Source organism: Pararge aegeria, chromosome 15 (genome assembly GCF_905163445.1).
Source record: "Pararge aegeria chromosome 15, ilParAegt1.1, whole genome shotgun sequence".
Lineage (NCBI taxonomy): Eukaryota > Metazoa > Arthropoda > Insecta > Lepidoptera > Nymphalidae > Pararge > Pararge aegeria.
In genome coordinates, this window is record NC_053194.1 from 10,902,539 (window position 1) to 10,925,043 (window position 22,505).

The 22,505-nt window shown below is 36.2% G+C and overlaps 1 protein-coding gene across 2 annotated transcripts in view; it reads left to right on the forward strand.

The window, feature by feature from the left end:
• Positions 1 to 22,505, forward strand: part of LOC120629772 (lysine-specific histone demethylase 1A) — a 464,274-nt gene that overhangs the window by 425,554 nt on the left and 16,215 nt on the right. The window lies entirely within an intron of this gene.

The window sequence follows — 22,505 nt, forward strand, 5'->3', positions numbered from 1 at the left end:
GGGATATCATACCGGAACGGTAATCGCTTAGCGGCACGTTTTTGCCAGTAGGGTTTGATAACTAGCCACAGCCAAAGGCCACCTCCAGACCAGACCAGAGAAAATTCGGAAAAAATGAAATTCCCAAATCTCCCCTGCCGGGAATCAACCCGGAACCTCAAATTTAAAACCACAGCGGTCACCGCTGCGCCAGAGAGGTCGACAGACTGACTGGCTTCGTTAAACGACTTCGTTCGTTATGGCATTAAAGTAAAGTTCATTTGATAAAGGCGTTCTCTCAAAATGAATATTAATGTACACTGCGAAACTGCGAAGAAAACTGAATCAACCTTATAAACACGACTAGAAAAATGTTTGTTATCACTTGAGTTTAAATTATGGAACTTCGGAAATAGGAACGTGTATCTAGAACTCCTCTTAGATGAAACACAAAGGCTTTTGAGCTTAGCATTAAATTACAAAGTCATCTCCGAAAAGGATATGACGCTCTTCTCGCAGTTAAGTAGGTATATAAATGTCATTAGCGATTAAATCGCTTTTAAGCTCTTTTGGTGCGGTCGTTTCGATCCAGTGTCATTAGTTATTTAATTCATAAAGTGCAATGGTACTTTAGAGAAAAATACGTTGTCAATATCGACTCAATTGACGGTTTTTTTACTAATTTTATTTGTACAGACATACTATTTATTTGAACACTACAGAAAGTCAAGGATATGGGTAATAAAAGCAAAAGCTGATCGACGGCTTTATCTCTAAGTAGCGATCGCTGCCAGGCAAATTTAGGATTAGAGGCACAGCAAGGAGACAGAATGCACCTGCATATTTAATTATTGCACAAATAACATAAACGGTTTTATCTATATATATATATATATAAAAGGCAAAGGTGACTGACGGACTGACTGACTGACTGATCTATCAACGCCCAGCTTTAAGCACTTGCCGGATAGGGCTGAAATTTTACACATATATAGTTATTACAACCTAGGCATCCGCTAAGAAAGGCTTTTTGAAAATTCTAACCCTAAGAGGCTTAAATGGGGGATGAAAGTTTGTATAAAATCCTTCATTTTATTTTTCAGTTTACATCCATGAAACTTTGATTGTAGGTTTTCGATTAAAAATAAATAAATAATTGTCTCACAAATTTTAAAAATTCCTACTCCAAAGGCATCAAATAGGGGATGAAAATTTTAACCAAAACAAAAATTAAACTTATCGTGAGCGAAGCCGCGGGCAAAAGCTTGATTTGATTTGATTTTGACTCCTGCATACGTTTCAGGTAACAACATGTTTAGTGTCCGACATGTTTTAATTCGGACTGCACTGATTAATAAGTCGAAATTTCTGTTTTAGATCAGAGGGCAATTAACACTGTTTATTGTTTCTGATATTTCTTTTCTTGAAAACTTCACCATCTGGCCCCTTTAAAACTATTCTACCAAAGAGCGGTAGTTTTTTTTATGTCGTTGACATCGCGCACGCAACGTGTTTCATTAATGTGTCTGGTACGAACCAACAAGGTAATAGTTTAACGGCCGATTGGCGCAGTGGGCAGCGACCCTGCTTTCTGAGGCCAAGGCCGTGGGTTCGATTCCCACAACTGGACAATATTTGTGTGATGAACATGAATATTTTTCAGTGCCCGGGTGTTTATCTATATATTATAAGTATTTATGTATATTATTCATAAAAATTATTCATCAGCTATCTTAGCACCCATAACACAAGCTACGCTTACTTTGGGACTAGATGGCGATGTGTTTATTGACGTAGTATATTTATTTATTTATTTAGTAATGGTAAAAAAACATTTTAATGTATATTTTTTATAGTGATAATTGCTTTCACTACGCAGGACATATCCTACATATTGCCACCCTTTGTCCATCAACCAGAGACATGGGTGTTAATCCTCACGTGCCTGTGATTACACTGGCAACCATGTCCTTCAGACCGGAACACCGAAATAATTCTTGGCGGCAGAAATAACCATAGTACTTCCGCGGACGAACTCTGCAACATAAAGCTCCAAAACTATTTAAATACATTAATTCATTGATTTAAATTTCTTTATTGCATAGTAAAGGATAAACTAAGAATACTTAAAAATATTATAGACGACGACCTTATCACTGAAAGCGATCTCTTCCAGGTTACCTAAACGAAATTAATAGGTACACATAAGAGACTGGAAATCGCAGTTACAACAAAACAATACATAAATCTACAAAATAATTTACTAAGAGAAAGAAACATACATAATACATTATAACTATAAATATTTATATATACAATAGATTTATACATGCATTTATACAAACAACATATTTACAATGACAAATAGTGCTTTGACATAATACGGCTTCTAAAAATAGCTAGGATTAGAGCTACGAATATTATCAGGGAGTGCATTCCACAGCGTTGCAGCTTTTATAGTGAAGGATTCCGAATAATAATCACAATGATACACATTAAAGATAATAATTATTTTTATTATTATCATCATCATCACCGTCACCACCACCACCATAATCATCATAATCATCATCATCAATTCAACCGCTTGACGTCACTTGCTGGACATAGGTATTTTGTAGGGAGTTCCAAAATCTACGATCCTGGGACTCGCTTGATGTCGTCTGTCCGCCTCGTTGGGGGCCGACCAACGTTTAACGGTGCGAAGTCGCCATTCGAGCACCTTAGTATCCAAACGTCCATCGGCTCTCCGAGCTATATGTCCCGCCCATTGCCAACTCAGCTTCGCTACTCGCCGAGCTCTAACGGTAACTCTAGTTCTTCTACGGTCGGTTCGGAGCCTTCGTAAGAGACCCATAGTAAGCAATCACGTTTCAGAATAATGTGAAATATTTAAAAATACAGTACATCTATTTAAATACTTGCCATATAAACAGTCAAAAACAGAATTACAGTGGTAATATTTATCGTACCTTGAAGATTGGCATGATCGGAAAAGCTGCATTGGACCTGTAGAGCTAGTGTTGAAGGTGGCTTTACCAGTCGTACAAAGCCAGGTGCGGTTCATCTTGTTGACTACAAAGCGCTTTGAGGATTGGTTATCTTACGAGATTAGCATTCCAACAATGTGCAGGAGCGCTCTGTTTCCCCGTTTCATTTGTGTACTACACGTTTGGCCACGACACCAGGGAATCATCAACGCACCACGTCACCGTTTCACTCAAAATATACATGGAAGTATGATTTTTTCAAGGAAATAATATGGCAAAATCAGATACTGTGACAAAATAAAAAATAAAAAAAATATATAGCAAATACACTCTCAAACTTAGGATGTGTGTTTCACCCTTCTTTTCATAGGGGTAGAGATATTAGGAACCATCACGGTGCTCTAATGAGGGTTGGAGGTTATCATCGCATGTTAGGGATAACAACCGGGGACGACGGCGTAGCATATGGAAAATATGTTTGTGACGCAAGAGGGTGGAAAACGCCAATTTTCTACATCCAGGCCGGTACTTAGATTTTATTTTGACCGGAAACCAGTAGGTATAATAATGGAAGAATGCTAAATTATATTTTCTTTTACTCAGTCGGATAGCTTACCAATTAAATACGGACGCGGCCACTATACTATAAATGGCATCAAGATGTGTGTTCGTTATATTATCTTATATCTTTTAAGCTGTGTCACGTTCAATAAGTTCATTGGTGTGTGATGTTGCCGCGGGGCGAGATGAGTGATCTTATAAATGGCTACTTAGTGGCGAATGCGAACGAAATGCGCTAGGGGGAATAAGTCAGTGCTACCGGGACGCGCAACTAGGTCTAACTTGGTAGGGTTGCTACAAAAACTACCTTTATGAATAATCTTTACATAATATACAATGTCTAACAGAATTACGAAGTAATACTGAAGGATGCTTAAAATATATTTCATAGGGAATCACCTTGTAATTTTACCAAAGAAAGCATATTTATTTTGCCATACAAACGAATTTAAAACATTATAAGTGTTTACTTATCACAACCCTATTGAAGGTAAAAGACCGACACGCGCATAGTACGCTACGTGACGGGTACTTAATAAAGTGACAGGAGTCACATGATTTTAATTTTGCATGTGATGTTACGGATGTATCTGATTTCTTTCAGTAAAAACTATGGCAGTGATTTACTCAAAACTATTTGGTTTTTGATTTCACAGATACAGTACATAATGTAACTTTAAAGCCTTTGAAGTATTATTTTGGTTTTCATTTACACGGTGTTCATGCCTACTTGTTCAATAGGTGGTGTTATTTACTCCTTTCTTATAAAAAAGCTAACAGCCTAGTGGTTAGGACTTTGGCCATCTTTTTGGCGAAGGAGTTCAATCTCCGGCTAGCAGCGAGAAGCGTAAATCTTGCAATCTTTGCTGCCAAACGTCTCGTTCACTTTTTTTGTATGCAAAAGTGACGTTTGTCAGTAATGATCGCCAGATTTACGCCTGTCGCAAGCCTGTTGTGTGATACGAAGTCACCCAGCCGATATGAAGGGCGTGGTTTCTGTTGTGGCTCATGAGGCTTAACGCTTACGCCTTAGGTTGTTGTACAAGGGGCGGGTCTTCGTGGTATGCGCTCCTTATATGCCCCGCAATGTATTGCTCTGTATTAAGGCAATGGTTTTCCATTTACTATCAGGTGGGACTTGCTTCGTCAGTTCTTACTAAAAAAAAAGTATTAACATGTAATTTAAATTTATTTTTAAATTTGAGTATCAAAAATTACACTTAACAATTTTGCTCAAAGGCCTTTTTAACTTTCTAACTCGAATTTACGCACGAAAAGACAAAGTAAACGAGAGCTCATCGAATCAAAATATTTTTGCCAAGTATTCATCGGCTGATTCCCAAAAGCAAGTAGCTTGAGCTACGTTTAAAAATATTATTATATGTAATACAATCTAAGAAACTTTTTCATTTTAAATCGCTTTATATTTTGCGCACATCAAAGAATGCTACGCGAGCATCCGAGCGGAATCTCGTCGAGTTTTTGCTTAGTAGCGATTACATGCGGCTCGACTCCCTTAGAGCTGCCACAAACTGGCGACCAGAACTCTTTCGAAATCTCTTTGAAACATAGTCAGTCTTATTTAATACCCTACTGATTTCATTGGCGTGTGTAACTTGTTCTTCCAGAGTAAGCAGATTACATAACAAAAATGGAAAAACGTCTTCTCCGATAAAAAAAATTACATCTTTATTTTCCACTGAATTACTGGTTTGATTGTTTTGCTAATTTGTTTTGTGAATTTGAGGTGTTTTTAGGATCAATGTTACTTTTCGTCCTTTAAACTAATCGATTGGTTAATTAATTAATGGCATTTATTATATTAGTATGCATTTACAATTTGTGTCACTATTGCAGGTACACGTATTGCAGTTAACATAAACTTCAAAATACATAGTGGTAAATAATCTTTAGTAACGTACGATTAGCTATGTACGAGTATGTTTGTATGATTTTTATATTATATGTTAAAATCATGTATTATTTGATGGTAATTTGTATGTTTTACTTTTTATATCTTTGTGAAAGGACCGCTTTAGGTTGTGAAAGGCTCTTCTCACAAGTTTCTCAATCTAGCTAACAGCTGCTCTTTTGATAATGTGCCTCAAAGTGATGTGATATCATCACTCAAACGTGTATGCCTTCTCGGTCTGCCTGGTCTACGTTTTATGTTAATATTTCGCAAATACAGATGGGAGAATAAAGGATTATTATTGATTATTATAACATGCGGTTCCGCTCCTGACAACTAGTCACATATTCACTTTAAATCATTCATCTCCCGAGTATAATTTTTTTATTGCTTTTCCAGCATAATAGTATACTTTGTCCACCTATGGATATTAAGCTTCATAATTAACTGCAATTTTTTAAAGATATGTTTAGTGATAGTGCTTATGTATGTAACCAACATACATTCACACTGTCGCATTACAAAATTAGAATGGACTCGTCGCAAGTGTGCGATGCGATCTTCCACGTGTCTCGGGTTACGACTAGGTTTTATTACTATTCGCACTGCCGCCAAAGCCTCTGTGGACATTTTAAAATATCACCAGCAATTGCTCCTTCGTCTCGATAGACAATTAACAAGACAATGAACTTTATGACGTCCTCAGAACTATCGATTTCAACTGTGGGTGTTTTATAACTGGAATTATTTTTACCCCGTTCCGACGAAGCTATAGTAGGGTACTGTATTTAACATGGATAGAAGCAGGCGTGAATTTGCAGAATTCCATGATATATTATGAAAATTATGCTTCATTTGCTATACTCCTCGAAAAGCAGGAGAATCTGAATGGGGTAATTTATAATTTCTTCACTCTTTATGATGTTAACTTCACAATGAATATTGTGAAGATTCTAAACAATTAACTATTGTTAAGTCAGCAACTCCTAAGAATGCTCCGGTATCGGAGCGAAACTTGCGTAGAGGGTAGTCGAAGATCTTTGTCGAAGATCTTTACGGTATGGAGTATAAAAAAAATGGAGAAATTATAAATTACAGCATACAGATTCTCCTGCTTTTCGCGGAGTACCTATAGCAAATGAAGATTAAGTTTCATAATGTATGTTTATTTTTCATAAAACATGTGTTTTTTCAGGAGTATGGCGTGTATATATTTTATATTATAGCGTCATTCCTACTGGGTTGATTTGGAAAAAAGAGGTCGCATGGGCTTATGTTATAGTAAATCAACGAATGTGACTAAAGAAAAACCATCTTCTATAAAGTTATATAGAGTTTAATAATTGAGATCTTATATAAATCTTAATTTAACTCTTTCAAATTAATTACTTTATTTACATCAACTCACTTAAAGACAAAGTTACGTCGCTAAAAAAACCTTTTCCTCGAATTAATAGGTAAACCCCTTGGGCACTTAAAGCGGTCGACCCCAGACATGTGATAATAATCATCAAATCACCCACCAGCTCACATCGAAGCAGAGTGGTTAAATTCGAACCTGTGCCTAAAGTCGAGGTATTAATCGTCTGAGGATGGTAATGATGATGATGATAATATTCCCCCCTCTTAGAACATAATTCGGAATATACGAAGACAAGAACAAGACAAGACGAGAGGGTTGAGTTTTAATTGTGAGGTGCAGATCAATCAACTGCTTGATCTGAAATGTCTAAGCCACGTTGAGCCAAAACATTCATCCATACAGTAACGGACATTTTGAAAGACGGGGGGGTTATTAAAGCAGTATAAAAAAGAAATACAGAGGTTGGCGCCTTTGTGGAAAATACCGATATCGTTCTGAATAGCATCGCCACAGCATGCAGGATTCTTACTACCGAGAACAGCACTGGGTCCCGAACTTTTAGCAAGATGCCTTTGCCTTTGTCGGACTATCCTTTTTATGTAGCTTGTTTAAGCTGAAAATTACAACAATGAGTATTTGTATGTCAATTAGTAATAAGATTAATCCGGGTATTTTAGTCAGAAGAGATTTGAATTTAAGTCGTAACTGTTCTCACCACATATTATACTGTATTTAAAGCAAATGCTATTTTGATCAACAATTAAGATTCTATCCAGCCGGTTGTGTACAGCCATGACATAAGAATTATCTTATAAAGTATCTGTTATTATCAATACATCCGATACCTAATCAAAATTTTCAATTTCATATAATCGAACTTTCGTTTGTAACACGGAACTTATTTGTGAAGTTATACAACTGTTTATTATGATTCGCCTTTAAAAGCGTTCACCTATCTGGTTTGATTTTAATCTGCCGTGATCCAGTTACCAGTTTATTTATTGCCAGATTAAAAACTCGCAGTGTCCAATTTACTCACATTGTAACGGAGTTCGAGCCTAAAGCCATAATTAAGCCTACAATGTAAGGCTGGGTTTATAATACAACGCCAACCAACTGCCTGATAATACAGTGGAGCTATAAATGTCACTAAACGCGTAGTTCTCACTTTATCTGCAACTGTCGATATATTTGGTTGTGCCTAATATGGATAAGTTGATATGTTTAATTTGCATATTTGTCATATTGTATGATTTATCTCGACTGGTTGGTTATTTATATGATATTTGACGCAAATATATCATGGATATAACATTAAGATCGTGTTATGCTTCAGCTTTTTTATATCAGCCCAAATTTGGTTCGATGTAGTAGGCATGGGTTGCCACGATATCTAACGGTTAAAATGTAAATATTATATTAACCGATTTCTTAAAATTAACGTTCTTTGTCTATGTTTTACAATTTTTGATAAGTTTTAACAAAATAGGGGCAGTCGCCATGCAATGAGTAAAACTATGTACACCTGGCTTTACCTTATTAAATTGAAAACGCACAAGGAAAAATAAGTCGCGGACACCCAGTCGTCGAGCCAGATTGATCCTCACCCTTAAATCGTGTCTTTTATCTCGGCATCGCGTGCAATCGCAATAAAACTGTCAAACGATATATTCTTGATATGACAGATGCGATATCTCCATTAGCCCGAACACCGTCGTCACGGCGCAAACGAGCTGGTACAAAAAGATCAAATAAAACGCGTATCACGAATTTGAACGACTCGTCTGTTGGCGATGTACTGAACTAGTTGGCTTGCTCACGGATATGCCTATTTTAGGTTGTTATTTGTTGACATCTTTACGGCTACTTCTAAAATGAAGAATATGAATATGCTAAAACTGACCGCCACTTTTTATGTATTTTTTAAATTAAAGTAACTGTCAGCACACCAACCCGAATTGATGAAGTTCAGTTTATTGTGTAAAATGAGGCCACGACTCGGCAATGAAATATCGATTGCGTAAAATTAGCATCTTTAAGAAGTTAAGATTCGTAGCTGTGTACTTAATAGGTTCGTATTTGGTGCTTGTTGTTAAAAGATTAAAGAGTTTACCATATACTCTTCCAAGCCAAGAGCCCAGATGCTCTTTAAGAGTTTTTTTTTTTCGAATCTTCCATAAAGTCATGAATCACTATGTTTTAAATACTTTTAACGAACAGACACTTCGTTACGATTTTATTATACATTGCGCCATCGGTTGATCAGAGCTCAACGGACGCGCTCATAAATTAAATGCCATCATATTTGTTTTTCGAACGACCGAGTAAATAAAATTCCGATTGACGGAGCGTAACTCTGGGCGGTACGTAATCAACAGTTTTATTCGGCAATTCCGCTGGCTTGACTCGTGAGTTCTGACTGATTCGGAGCCTCCATCCTTGCACGGTATCTTTGTTTAAGTATTTCTCGAATCGCTATCTTGTTTGATGGTAATTAAATTCGACGTGGCTGGATATCAGAGCCCAATTCCAGATTTTTTTGCTCTTTGAACTTATTTTGTGTTCATTAAATTATTTATTTCGTTATCGATGCCGTGTTGTGTCGGGATGAAAATGTATACATATTTTGTTCCATAGTCAATAACCAAAATTACGTCTGTAATTCACAATCTGAAGTTAAAACTAGTTTCAGATATATCTTTTATAATCTTGGTTTTGAGTTGCATATTTATCGTATTAATTTCGGGTGCGAATTATATATAACCCAGAAGACTCATTAGGACAACGTTTTGCAATTGCTAGGAATTGGCTGTAAATATTGTAACCTCAAAAAAGGTCTGATTTAATGTGTCCTTAACTTGCAGATTCACCTAACTATAAAAATTTCTTCTCTAATCTCGTTCATCATTACGGCCCAGCAATTAACTGACGAAATCAACCATCCACGCTAATGGGGCGTTTTGACGTCAAAGGGCTAAAGGGCGTCTAAGCGTGGCTGTCCGATTTACCGCATTTACTTGCACTAGCGTCATGTCACTCCACAAAAAGTTGCTTAACTTTCGTGATGAATAAATACAAAATACTTATGAGTGCACTGGCGGCGTACCTATCAAAATGTCAAAAAGTGAACTGTCTTCAGACAGGGTAAATTGCCAGGATCAGACACATTGCCTGTTTACAAATAGAACTAGTGTCTGTAAGCGACACGATACTTGATGACATAATATTGTCCATACTACGTCTCGTTGGTACTGAAAACATACGATAATTAGGGGCATGGTGCAAAACGTACAGTAAATTAATGTCGAGTTGAATATGGTATCTATGCTTTTATACATTAATCTCGAATATATTTTTTGGCTTGAAGCACGAGATTAGGGGCATGTTGCACCATCTTCGGATAAGTCATTCTCCTACTTTATGTCACGTGTCAGAAACAATATTTGTTAATAAGATATCTAACACTTATCAGAAAGTGGTAAAACAGGTGACAAAGATCGGCTCATAGCCAGAAAACATATTATTTTTCATAGAGCAACTGAGAGGTTTGTTTTAGCCAGTCACTACAAATAGCCGTTTCTAAAGGTTTTTTAGGCTAGATCTAGGCTTGATAAACAAGTTGTTTGGTGTAGTATTTGTGCTACAGTTTGAGTTATAGTTTGTTGCGAGACAGGACGTATCATCAATAGGGAGTGGTTTGCCTAGAGTAGCTCGTGTAATCACTTACAAATGCTAGTATTTTGGTACGGCTCGTTATGTTTACCGGAAGACAAAAGGACAAAAAGTTTCGAAACTAAAATTCCCCAGTGTGATCTTACGGTAATGGACCAACTTGAGCCCTCCTCTGCTGCACGCAGCGACCTCCCGACCCTCGTCAAGTACCACTCGATTAGCTTAACGCGCTCACTAATTAGATCTATGCAGAGTATGTTATCGGTGTGTTAAATCGTTATTTGATGGTAGGTGTTTTAAATTCTAAGTGCCTTATTTATTAAAATTAAATTATTGTTTTAAAAACAAGTCGTGTTCACTGCGTTCATCTCATGCCATTTATTAATGAACATCCGTCTTATATCTGCGATAAAGTGTTTAAGTTATCGACCAAATCTTTTGAAATATAAAAAATGGCAAATAAGCTTTTTACAATATACAAATCACTAAATCCTGTGTTTCTTATAATTATTTTTTACAGCAACACATAGCTTCTCAAAAATCTTCATCTTAAAGTAATGCCTGCATCTAAGTAAAACAGAAAGTATTTTGTGCTGAGATACTTCTTTCATGTCATGACTTCGATCACAGGAATTAATACCTCGAGGCGATACCTATGCAGCATCATCGTACCAAAACGCTGACTTGCTTGGTGGCACGTTTTGACCGTTATACTTCAATATCATGGAAAGCCAGAGATAGGCAAGAATTTACTTTGTCGTTAAACGAACGGATGCAGTTGCCAATTATATTTTTTAAACTAGGCTTTTAATATTAGAATTATTACTATAGACGACTTTACTGCTTAGTTAGTTAGTGCGAGAAAGCTCATCCTACTAAATGTAAAAAAACTAAATTACAAGATCGAAAAAAAAAATCTTGAATATCTATTGTCTTGTATAGGGCATAATAATATGTTCTATATCTGTAGTATCAAAAGGTTACACGCGGGCAAAACGGTGGGTACAGATAGTAAATAATAATCGATTCCATAAAACTTAATTAATGCACATAATAATTTAATAGCATTTTTACTGCAGTCCCCAAGCGAGCTTTTCCAATAACCCATTATGACAGTGATTCTACTCACCATTCGCAAGCAAGTTATGAAGCTTTAATAATAATTTATTGACGGATAGTTAACACTTCGTTTAATTTATTAATAAAATATATTATAGTCTTAAAAAGTGTAGTAAACATTAGAATATACAAATAATTTCTATTATGTGTGGCGGTTTATTTTGGTCGTTTTAAATACGTAAATATATTTTTTATATATCATTAACCTTTCTTAACATGTCGCCATAAATTGAGATGGACAATGTAAAAAACTATAAAAACGTGAATTTGTGTAAAGTAAGAATTATATTGCGTTACTTTTCCGGTTTTTCAATGTTGTTATTTGATAGAGCTGACGATAAACTCTAACAATAAAGTCATAGACCTAGTTCGTTTTTGTAAAATAAAAATTTATTGTTAACTGTCTCGTAAACCTTTTTCTTTTTAATTGACAAATTGTAGAAAATATATATGTGTAACAACATCCTTAACATCCAAGTGATGGTCAAATTATAAAACTTGAAAGAAACGATTGCTCAACTTTGTATTTGAAAAAGTCAAACATTGTAGCCCTGTTTAGACTTAGAAACCTTCCTATAAACTTTCTCAATGTATTAAATATTCTCTTTCTAGTAGCTAACTATGAACTTAACAGTAACAACTTTTATTAATAAGATGACCTGATATCCCAGTTCGCAATACGTCACCGTGTACTGCATTTTTTATGTCGCAAATTTTACATTCATTAAAAACAGTAACCGTTGACTTATAAAAACTTCAATAATTTAGAATATTTATAATTTACGTTTTCTTCTTCGCAAAGACTTGAACATTATATGCGTACAATTTCAAGACACTATCTGCCCACAATTTGTTTTAATATCAATATCAAAAGTTGTTAGTCAATACCAACAACTTTTGATATTGAATGAATATTTTGTGAGTGAAAATTCAAATAATTAGCTCTTTTTTTAAATATCGTTAGCCATCAAGGTTTCAAACATGATTCAGTATTTTTAAAATTAGTATACTTATGGTGTTTAGTATGTTAAAACCTACCAGCTCTACACCTGGTATTCGAGTCGTGATATTTGTTACTTTATTTGTATTTATTTAACCTTACGTTCATGTAAGTACAAGTGCTTCCTGCGCATTAATCAACTGGTCAACTGGTCAACTGGTCTACGGGTCTCTAACAGATATATACCATAGTATAATAAGCACATAAAACATTAAATTAGATTAACTGATTAAAAGTGAGAACGCTTTAATCATGAGAGTTATTGATGATCGAGAGCGTCATTGATCAATTGACACACGCAGTCGGATGACATGAAAAATCTGCCGATCGAAAAATGGATGATTGAAGTTTTAATATTTAAACAGTAAATTACTGGCTGTTTGAATAATTAGCAAACGAATGGACGCTGAGCGGAATTCAATTGTTTCGCTTATTAATTTAGAGTCACTACACACTAGCGTTTTTTGTAAAGAAAAGTATTTTAAATTAAACCCCTTTTAAACCCTTAAAACAACATACGGACTTAATGTACTTGAAGGAAACAAATTTTTAGTACTAGCAGTTTTGCAATAGCAATTTAACATCTAAATTCCTATTTAGGAATATATTCAGGAAAAGTACCTACATTTTTATAAATTTAAATGCATATAAAATATTTCGGAACCGACAGGATCTCTCGGGCAATCGCGGCCTGAGGGCTTTCACCAATTATGCTACGGCTCTCCTACCATCGATGCCGAAATTAGTATATGCCTTTCACATTAGTCTTATAGCGACTGTAGCGTCGTCTAGTAGGAAACGTTGCAGTTTCGATCTACTTTTTCAAAGGTCCATATTACAATGAGACACGTTTGAAACAAGAGATGACACATTGCTTTTTTATATTTTCATAATTTTTATTAGTGTTTTTACCTACACTTGGAAGAATTATCAATTTTATAAATTTAAATGCATATAAAAAAAATTCGGAACCGACAGGATTTTAACCTGCGACTCTCGGGCAATCGCGGCCTGAGCGCTTTCACCAATTAAGCTACGGCTCTCCTACCATCGATGCCGAATGTAGTATATGCCTTTCACATCCGTCTTATAGCGACTATATTTTAATATGCATTTAAATTTATAAAATTGACAATTCCTCCAAGTGTAGGTAAAAACACTAATAAAAATTATGAAAGTACCTACATTTTTATTAGTAAAACAAAGTAAACTATTCCTCTCTCCGGCCCATATGCTATGCAAAAAGTAAGAAGAAGAAAGAGCAGGATACACAAAAGGGAAATAGGGATACGGAAAAATAATATCGACCTAAATAAGTTACATAGATACAACTGCTAGTGTGTCCCATTTCGACGTTGGTAATACTTAACCGGGCTATCCTTCATCGTTTTTTTGTTCCATTTTAAGAGTTAAATCAGTGCGATTAATTATATTATTTAGTTGTATTAGCTTTTAGTCGAATAAATTTATATGCATTAATTTGTGTGTTAACGCATTCAGTTCATTTGGCTCATTAGTCATTACCATCCGAGTCGTGTTTGCTCTAATGCTCCCAATATGTTAATTGGTGCTTACAGTCCGCAATTTAGTTGTAGTTGAATAGGTATCATTGAAGGACGTTCGATAATGCAATTTTAATCAATTTTCACTAAAACTCAAATTTATTTCTAATGTCATTTTGACAACGAGGCGTGAAACGTCTAACTTTTGAAAACTGAGTTAAAACTCAGCAAGCCATATTTTTTATATAACTACCTAATTTCAATGTTTATTCTTACACTTGGTACGAGTAATTTCAAACAAAATGGTATAAATAACAAGCGTGCGAGCCAATTAGGTAATCTATGAACGAGGTTTGTTTATGCGACCAAATCTTAAGAATTCAGTTCTGCACGATGGACGTTTAAGTGCTTTTATTTTTTTAACCCCCACCAATTGCACCCATTAAAGTTTTAATTTGTATAATGCCGTTTACAGACGCACCTTTAATTACGGCGATTACGCATCGCAACGCAAAATTATTCAAATTAAGCTTAATTTAATGTTGTTCAAGCAAACGAATTGTGCGTATTTTTTTCCGCGGGTCGTGCTAATGGGCGATTCCTGAATAAAATTCGGCAATCGTAAATTCCGCTGTACCACGTAGCATAAACAACACTTATCTACACAGGTAGCGCGCCTATCTTGGATTAAAATTTGCTGCTGAATTTATTTTTGACTGTATAAAATATTTTTGTAACGCGCGCTGGTGTTTTAGCTTGCCTTTTTATTCGGTGATTGGACGATGATAGTTACTTTTAAACGGAAACGGTAAATCAACGAGTGAACATGGAATGAACGGTCGAACTGGATGCAGTTCACTTTTTGTCGCTGTAGATAGGACTTTAAAGCGTTAAAAACAATATAAACTTTCATATTTTATAAGGTGGTCAAAAATAAAATAGATTCATGCAAACGTCGATTACGAAAATATCACGATTCATATGGTGACCTCCCTGGCACAGTAGGGAGTTCTCAGGTTCGATCCCAGGCGGAAGCAATTTAGGAATTTAGTTTCTTAATTTTCTATGGTCTAGTCTGGTCGAAGGCTTCGGCTGAACCGACCTAACGACAAAGCAAGCAAGCATTTCGTTACGGTACGAACCACGTAGAAACTGATGAGAAATGTCGGCTTAATATAACTGCCATACCCTAACTGCTACTTTCTAAGACTGCATTATCACCTTACCAACAGCTTTTATGGGCTTACTTGTAAGGGAATAAATAAAAAAAAAACATTGTAATTGAAACCTCATTGCTCCCTGTGTGTAATCAGAATTCTTTTTGATACTTAATAATGGGACAAAGAAATACTAGTGTGGTAATGATATACGCATATTAGAATATGTTATTAAAAAAATATATATTTCAGGGGAAAGTTCTAAGGGAACAATGAAGTATCTGATCGGAACTCCCGCGTTTGTTCTGGCAAATTCAAAAGCGTGGCAATATCGCGGGGTTAGATCATAAAGCAAAAATTCCATACAACGCCACAAAGCCGAAATTGCTAAAGCGGTTCTAAAACTACCCGACAATGAGAAGTTCCGTGGGTGCATGAACTATGCTAACGTGCAGAGGATGTTCGGGGTAGCTTTATACGGATTTATAATCTACTGGAAACGACACGTTAGTTACCCTTTGGTCGTCTGGCTTGTATTCTCCAGCAAGATCGTATGTGCGTTTTATACTACAATCATCATCAACCGGGTGATAATTACAGTAATTATATTTTACATAATAAGATAATAAGTAATTAATATCTCATTGTGTAAAAAATATATCAATTCTTATTAGTGTAAAAGTACTTTAGTACTTTTTGAAAATAATAAAAACATACTTAATATATAAATAAAATCTGTTTTTATATTATGTTCGAACACAATCTTTATTTCCATTTTTAATGATAAGATGCTTTATATACCTAATGAAGCAAGTAAGAAAGGTAAGGTAATTATGTATTGGGGTGTATAAAGTGGTGTATAAAGATGTATATCTAACCAATTTTGACCTTAAAATAAAAGGCGTTAAAATGCGTTACAGAAGCAACAGAAAAAGTAGTTTGGGTTGATTGAGGCAATTTTGATTGGCAGAACTCTCTCAATTAAGTAGGTACTCGTAACTATAAAATATGTGCTCATAACACACAAAATATTATTTACAGCTTGCGTAAAAGTGCGAACATTGGACTAATTGAGTTCACGACTCAGGAAGTAATTCTGAAGTTGATTAAGTAACCGTATCAAGATTTTTATAAAGAAAATAATATCACACAGCTTTATACAATGTATCAAAACATAAATTGCGAATAAATATTAATGGGCACTTCCAGATTGTAATATATATTTCAAACGAATTCGCAGCAGGCTTGTAACAATTTTCAGAATATTTCACCTCAAACTCGTGCTTCGTAGAGAACCTATGATGGAATATCAAAACGGTTATAATGTAAGGTTTCAAATGGCAATTCATTCTTATACACGTAGCCGATTACTTACGAATTCCCTAAAAAGTGGTCTGATAATAAAGTTAAGTGTCACTCACCGGGCGATGGAGAGAGCGAAGCTCCGAGTATCATATTTACTGTATACTAACTACTAGATATTCAAATCTGGTTTTGTTTTTGGCAAAACTAAAATGGCAATAGAGGCACATAACTCGGAAGACCGATGAGCTTTGGGGTCCCCAAGTACTCTGTACTAGTAGGTATTGGAAAGTGTAGCCTTGACATACGTCCTCCCTAGATGCGCAGACGACATCAAAATAATCATAGAAAGCGGCTTAATTCAAGTGGACTCTGATTAGTGGAAATCTCTGCAAGATATCTATTTTCATTAATATTCTTCTACAAGTTACTCCTTGACTGCAATATCATTTAGGAGTAAGTGATGATGCATTCTAAGATATTACCGAGTGAACCTGCTTGGGGTATGGAAGTTATTCTACCGTACCGGAACGCTGAATTGCTTGATAGCATCTTCTTCATTTTGGGCCTGTCTCAGTACTTGGTTGGCCTGAACCGTCCGTTCATCGTGTGGCTGCTGATGCGGCTGCCCGCTTGATCACTCGAGCCAGCCGAGCTCACTCCAGAAGCTTAGCAGGCCGCCCAGGTGGCCGAAAGCTTCATGGACTTTTCCTGAGGAGCCAAGGAGGTCCCAGTTTCGATCCCAGTCGGAAGCAATTTAGGAATTTATAATTTCCTAACTTTTTAGTCTAGTCTGGTCGAAGGTTTCGGCTGAGGCTAGTCACCACCTTATCGACAAAGCAAGCAAGCATTTCGTTACGGTAGAAACCGCGTAGAAACTGACAAGAAGTATGGGCTTTACGTAATACGTGGTATAATTGCCATACTCTAATCGCTACTTTCTAAGACTGCATTATCACCTCACCAACAGCTTTAATGGGCTTACTTGTAAGTGTGTATCGGTGTTTCATCTGTCTCCACGCATGCTCTGTCTGTACAGAGACTGACCGTTATACCTAAAATGGAAAGATGTTTGTTTACTTCGCAGTGCCCTCTTGTATTGGCAGTACAGTAAGAATTCCCCCTGCGCTAAACTTCTCTTCTTTAAGGACCATAGCGCATGCGACTACGGTCGACAAAATGTCTGACAAAGGACGCCTCTGTTAAAAGTTGAGGGGACAGCGATACGCAGCCTAAAACTTACCACGTAATAAATCCACATTAGGCCGAGAACACACAATAAATTCTGCAATATCCCAGCCAGTTTGTCTGCGTCGTATTCGCGGTCACCTTTTATGGCACTTAGGGTTGCCATTCATTAGGATTGTGTATGCGTATTCGTAAGATATGGCTGCAGTAATGTCGTGCAGATTTTGACTGTCCTAAAATTGTTTGTGTCTTTCTGCTGTTGTAGGAAATGACACTATTTTTACGGCTATCTAAGTTTGATACAATTAAAAATATTGATAGCATTGTTTAAACTATTACTTTCAATGTCACTCAGTGCTACGGAGAAAGCTATGCTCGGATTCTCCTTGTTGATCAAATCAGGAATGAGGAGATAGAAGAATCAGAGTTACCGAAAAGGCTCAACAAGTCGCGAAGCTGAAATGGCAATGGGCGGGTCATGTTTGTCGTAGGACCGGTGGCCGTTTAGGCGTGACGTGTTCTGGAGTGAAGAAATAGCTAAATTCAGTGATGGATGATCTCTAGCCCGCTGGATAACCTTTAGAAGGTGGCTGGATGTCGCGGGATGATAAAAGACCGTGCGTGGTGCACTCTTGGAAAGGCCTATGTTTCGCATTGGACGCTTGTGTATGACCATTATGGTGTTTCTCGCAATAGTTTGTCAATGTTTTGTGAAAGAGCTTGATATACCACTGCATAGTTATTCCGACGTTATGCAACAATTAGTAATAAAGCCCCTAGTATAAAGAATCTTATCAATGTTCTCATATGCAAATATTAGTTGAGTCTGGCCGTGCCGCAAAGCCATTAGCGTTCTGGTACGATGCCGCGTAGTAACCATCATCGCGGTGTCAAGTATTGCGATTCTTTTATGCCATATAAATCGTACTTAACTTCGACGCGATCGAATAAGTAAACATAGAAATAGAAAATCACACACTCGGGTATGGGTTTAATATAACTGACATTTCCCCTAACACTTATCACTAGGTATGATTGCAATCAAGGGCTAACTCGTAGTGTGTAAAAAAAAAAGTTTCGTCACATTTTAGTGTATCGCTCTAAACATTGGAATAAAGAAGTGACACTGATAAAAAGGTTACATAGCATAACTAAATAAACGTAACATGTACGCATTCGACAAACGTATTTATTTTCAAGATAAGTAAAAAAATGTATGAATAAAATAACAATTGACAATGGAATATAAAGTTACACCCACTTCGTACACCCGAGAGGCATCGTGTTTGTTTATGTGTGGGTGAGACATTAGTCAAAGTAATGATATTCACCTTTACGTCAATAAGCAATAGGTTATTCAAGTAGTACCAGTAGATTTTGTGGGCTCGAACGTGCTCTCCGGGGCAAGGGATTGGTTAACACTAATTACCAACTAGACCAATGAGGCAGTATACTGGTATAATAAATAATAGTTTTATCAACGTAACTATTATATTGATTGCAGTTTTGCTTTGAAAAAAGTATCATCGTTTCTTCACAAAGTGTAGCGGCTTGCTGTCGTCAGCGGTTTCGCCGTAAGGCTTGTACGAACTTTTGTTATTGTCGTCGTCCGCCGTTTGTACGTCTACTAGTCTACCACTTGTACTTCTTGTACACTTGTACGTCTTGTAAATTGGTTTAATTATATAGTCACTGAAATATTTAAACTCACTGTGTGAGCTCTCTTTTAATCTCCAGGAACCTTGGTGGAGGAACCTTAAAATCAGCTCTACACAAAGTTTAGTTATTTTGATCAATTAAACAGTACACCAGTGATATCGGGATTCATTTCATGAAGACATGGAATAATATCTTAGATAAAAGGTATAAAAGAATGGCTAACACGCACGTTTATACGCAAACTCATACGCACTATAAATAAAACCCCTTTAAACGTGTATGTATTCTTTCAAAGTGGTTTTTATTGATTTATTTTAAACTTGTTTTGTAAATGAATGGATTAGATTACTCTTTTTAAAGTTGTCCACCTAGCCGCACTGAGTCAGCGTGGTGGACTTCGGCCTTAACCCCATCTCATTGTGTGAGGAGGCTCGTTACAGTGGTGGTAATGGGTTCATATGGTGATTAAAGTTGATTTCATTTCATTTTTTTAAATCTTAAAATCCAAAAAGAAACGTATTAAGGTAGGTACTACCTTCTGAAAAATGTGTATTCCTTTTTTCCCTGGCGACTATAATATAACTTTGTGCACGGATGGTAGGTAAGTGAACTTTGTGTAACGTTTTAGATACACAAGAGTGCACTCCAACTGCAAGCCAGCGTAATACTGGTACAATTTAACTGTATTACCTTAGCTTGTCGTCGCAACTAGCCATTCGGACAAACTGACCGAAACTGGACTGCGATTAGTGTTTAGATATTTACTTTAAATTAGTTGGACTGCTCTGTAGTATAAACGTTTTCTGGTAACTGCAAATTTGTATTTTCAGACAACTTGATCCTTCAGGTCAGTTATTAGTTTTTCGACAAGGATATGTCTTTAACTCCCTGGCACATTGGTGAGCGCTGAAGTCTTATGAGCGGAGTTCCGGGGTACGATCACCGCCTAGGCAATTTTCTGATTTTTTTTCCCTATCTGGTCTGGTGGGAGGCTTTGGCTGTGGCTGGTTATCGACTTACTGCCAAAGGCTTGTAGCTAAGCGATTTAGCGTTTCAGTACGATGTTACATAAAAACCGGGTACGGGCTTACTTTACCTAACAGGTTAGCCCGGTGCCATCTTAGACTGCATCATCGCTTACCACCAGGTGAGATTGAAGGGCATATTGTGACTTGTTAGGTCCGTACCAAGGTGCAATATGAAACACTATAGTATTAACATTGCTAAGATCGATCCAAATATGCGAAAAAAAACCTATTGTACGAAATATTATAATGTTGACTCATCGCTGTTCCAATTTATCGATGTATCATTGTAAAAAGTTTGATTAGAAACTTACACGTTAGCGCTACAATAAATTGATGAGTGAATAAATTTTATCTATGTATCACTACAACTGGCCTTGACGATGACTTAGAGGTCAGATGGCTATCTTGCTATGTAAAAACTGGTATCTTGTCAAATCTAGTTTAAATTAACAAGCGTGGTCTTAATACATACAGTGGAAAAAAATCTCAAATCAACAAGTAATTATGTTGCTTGCAAAAATAGTGTGAGGTCTATAGCTAGATAAATATATGCAATAGATATAGCTTGGTAGATATAGAGAACATGACTTGGAATTGCTCATTTATTACTCCTATATACCTACTTATACGTTCCCACGCCATTAGGTTTACATTGATACTTCAGGTACGTATCTAAATAGATTCGTATAATATAACGTTTCTTAAAAACTAAATAAAACAATTTTTTTATCCATTTACAAAACCCAAAATTCTTCATTATCGCTAAGAGAATGGTGGATATTAAAAACTGTACTGCACTGCACTGAACATTCTTACCTATAATATATCTATTTCAAATTATAGCCCGCCATAACAATCTCAGATTGCATCAGCAGTCATGGGCTAACTTGTATTGGAATAAAAAAACAAAAATGAATGTTCTCACTACATACCCTGATCAGTTTTAACAGAGCAACGTTCTGGAACACTAAATATTTTGGGGGTTACAGCTTCGTTCAGTTTCATAACTAGTAATGGCTAAAGTAAAATATGGGTGGGGCATAATACCATCAGTCTAGGTAGGAAAAAAAAATTTCCCCGCCCGTAACTGACGAATTTACCTATAGAACTTTCTTCAAATTATTATTTATTTTTATTTTAAAAATGATATGATAACCTTATTTTTCGTAGTCCCATGACATTTTGCAGTGCACTAGAAAAGGAATCCACTTTAGTTATTAAAGCACAATAGGGAGCCCGTGCCGTGACGCTATCAACGTAATTGAAAACAGCATTGTTGTTGAACGCTACTGCCTGCTCGCACCAAACGTTCGTTTAAAGCTCTTTATTTCTTTACTATAACGCTTGTTCGCGACTTCGTCTGCGGAATTCTGACATCACATTATTAATGAATGAATTACACTTTTATTGCACACCTAAGAAAAAAGATACTTAAAGAGATATGAACAAATAAAGCAATATAGAGGGTATAATTTGCGCTACATTATAGCGATCTCTTCCAGACAACCAAAGGCGTAAAAGGAAATAACCATAGATGATGAGGTTATGAAATGTCTCTAGTTTTATATCTGGGACTTACATATCATTTTCCAACCTTACTGTCCTATTAGGGGAGGTTTATCGTAAAACCCTTTCTTAATAGAAATGTTTGCCTCTATCCACAAATACAAATAACATATATATAACTATCCATCCGCCTTTTTTGGTTATTGTAGGGGTGGTTCTCTGGTGTAAAAAGAGTTCTTAAAGGTCCGATCCGATCGGACTTGAGCTTGGATCTTGAGCTATTTCGCAGATTACCTCGGGTAAACAGACGACTTTTAAAAAATAGAAAAATGTGTGTTTCAGTAAAGGATCGGCTATATTTGAATTACATATAATATATCATTTAAGTTTGATATTAAAAAAACAGTCTAGGTAGGATGTGATAGTCAAGTCTATGCGTTATAGTACTTTCTCGTGGGGCTTAATAACAGCTGGGCGGCACTCGCACACGCACAGCGCAAAGAGGAATCTTGCCACCGATGCTCTAATCCCCAGCAACTTTTCTCATCGTTTTAAGTTGCTAAAACC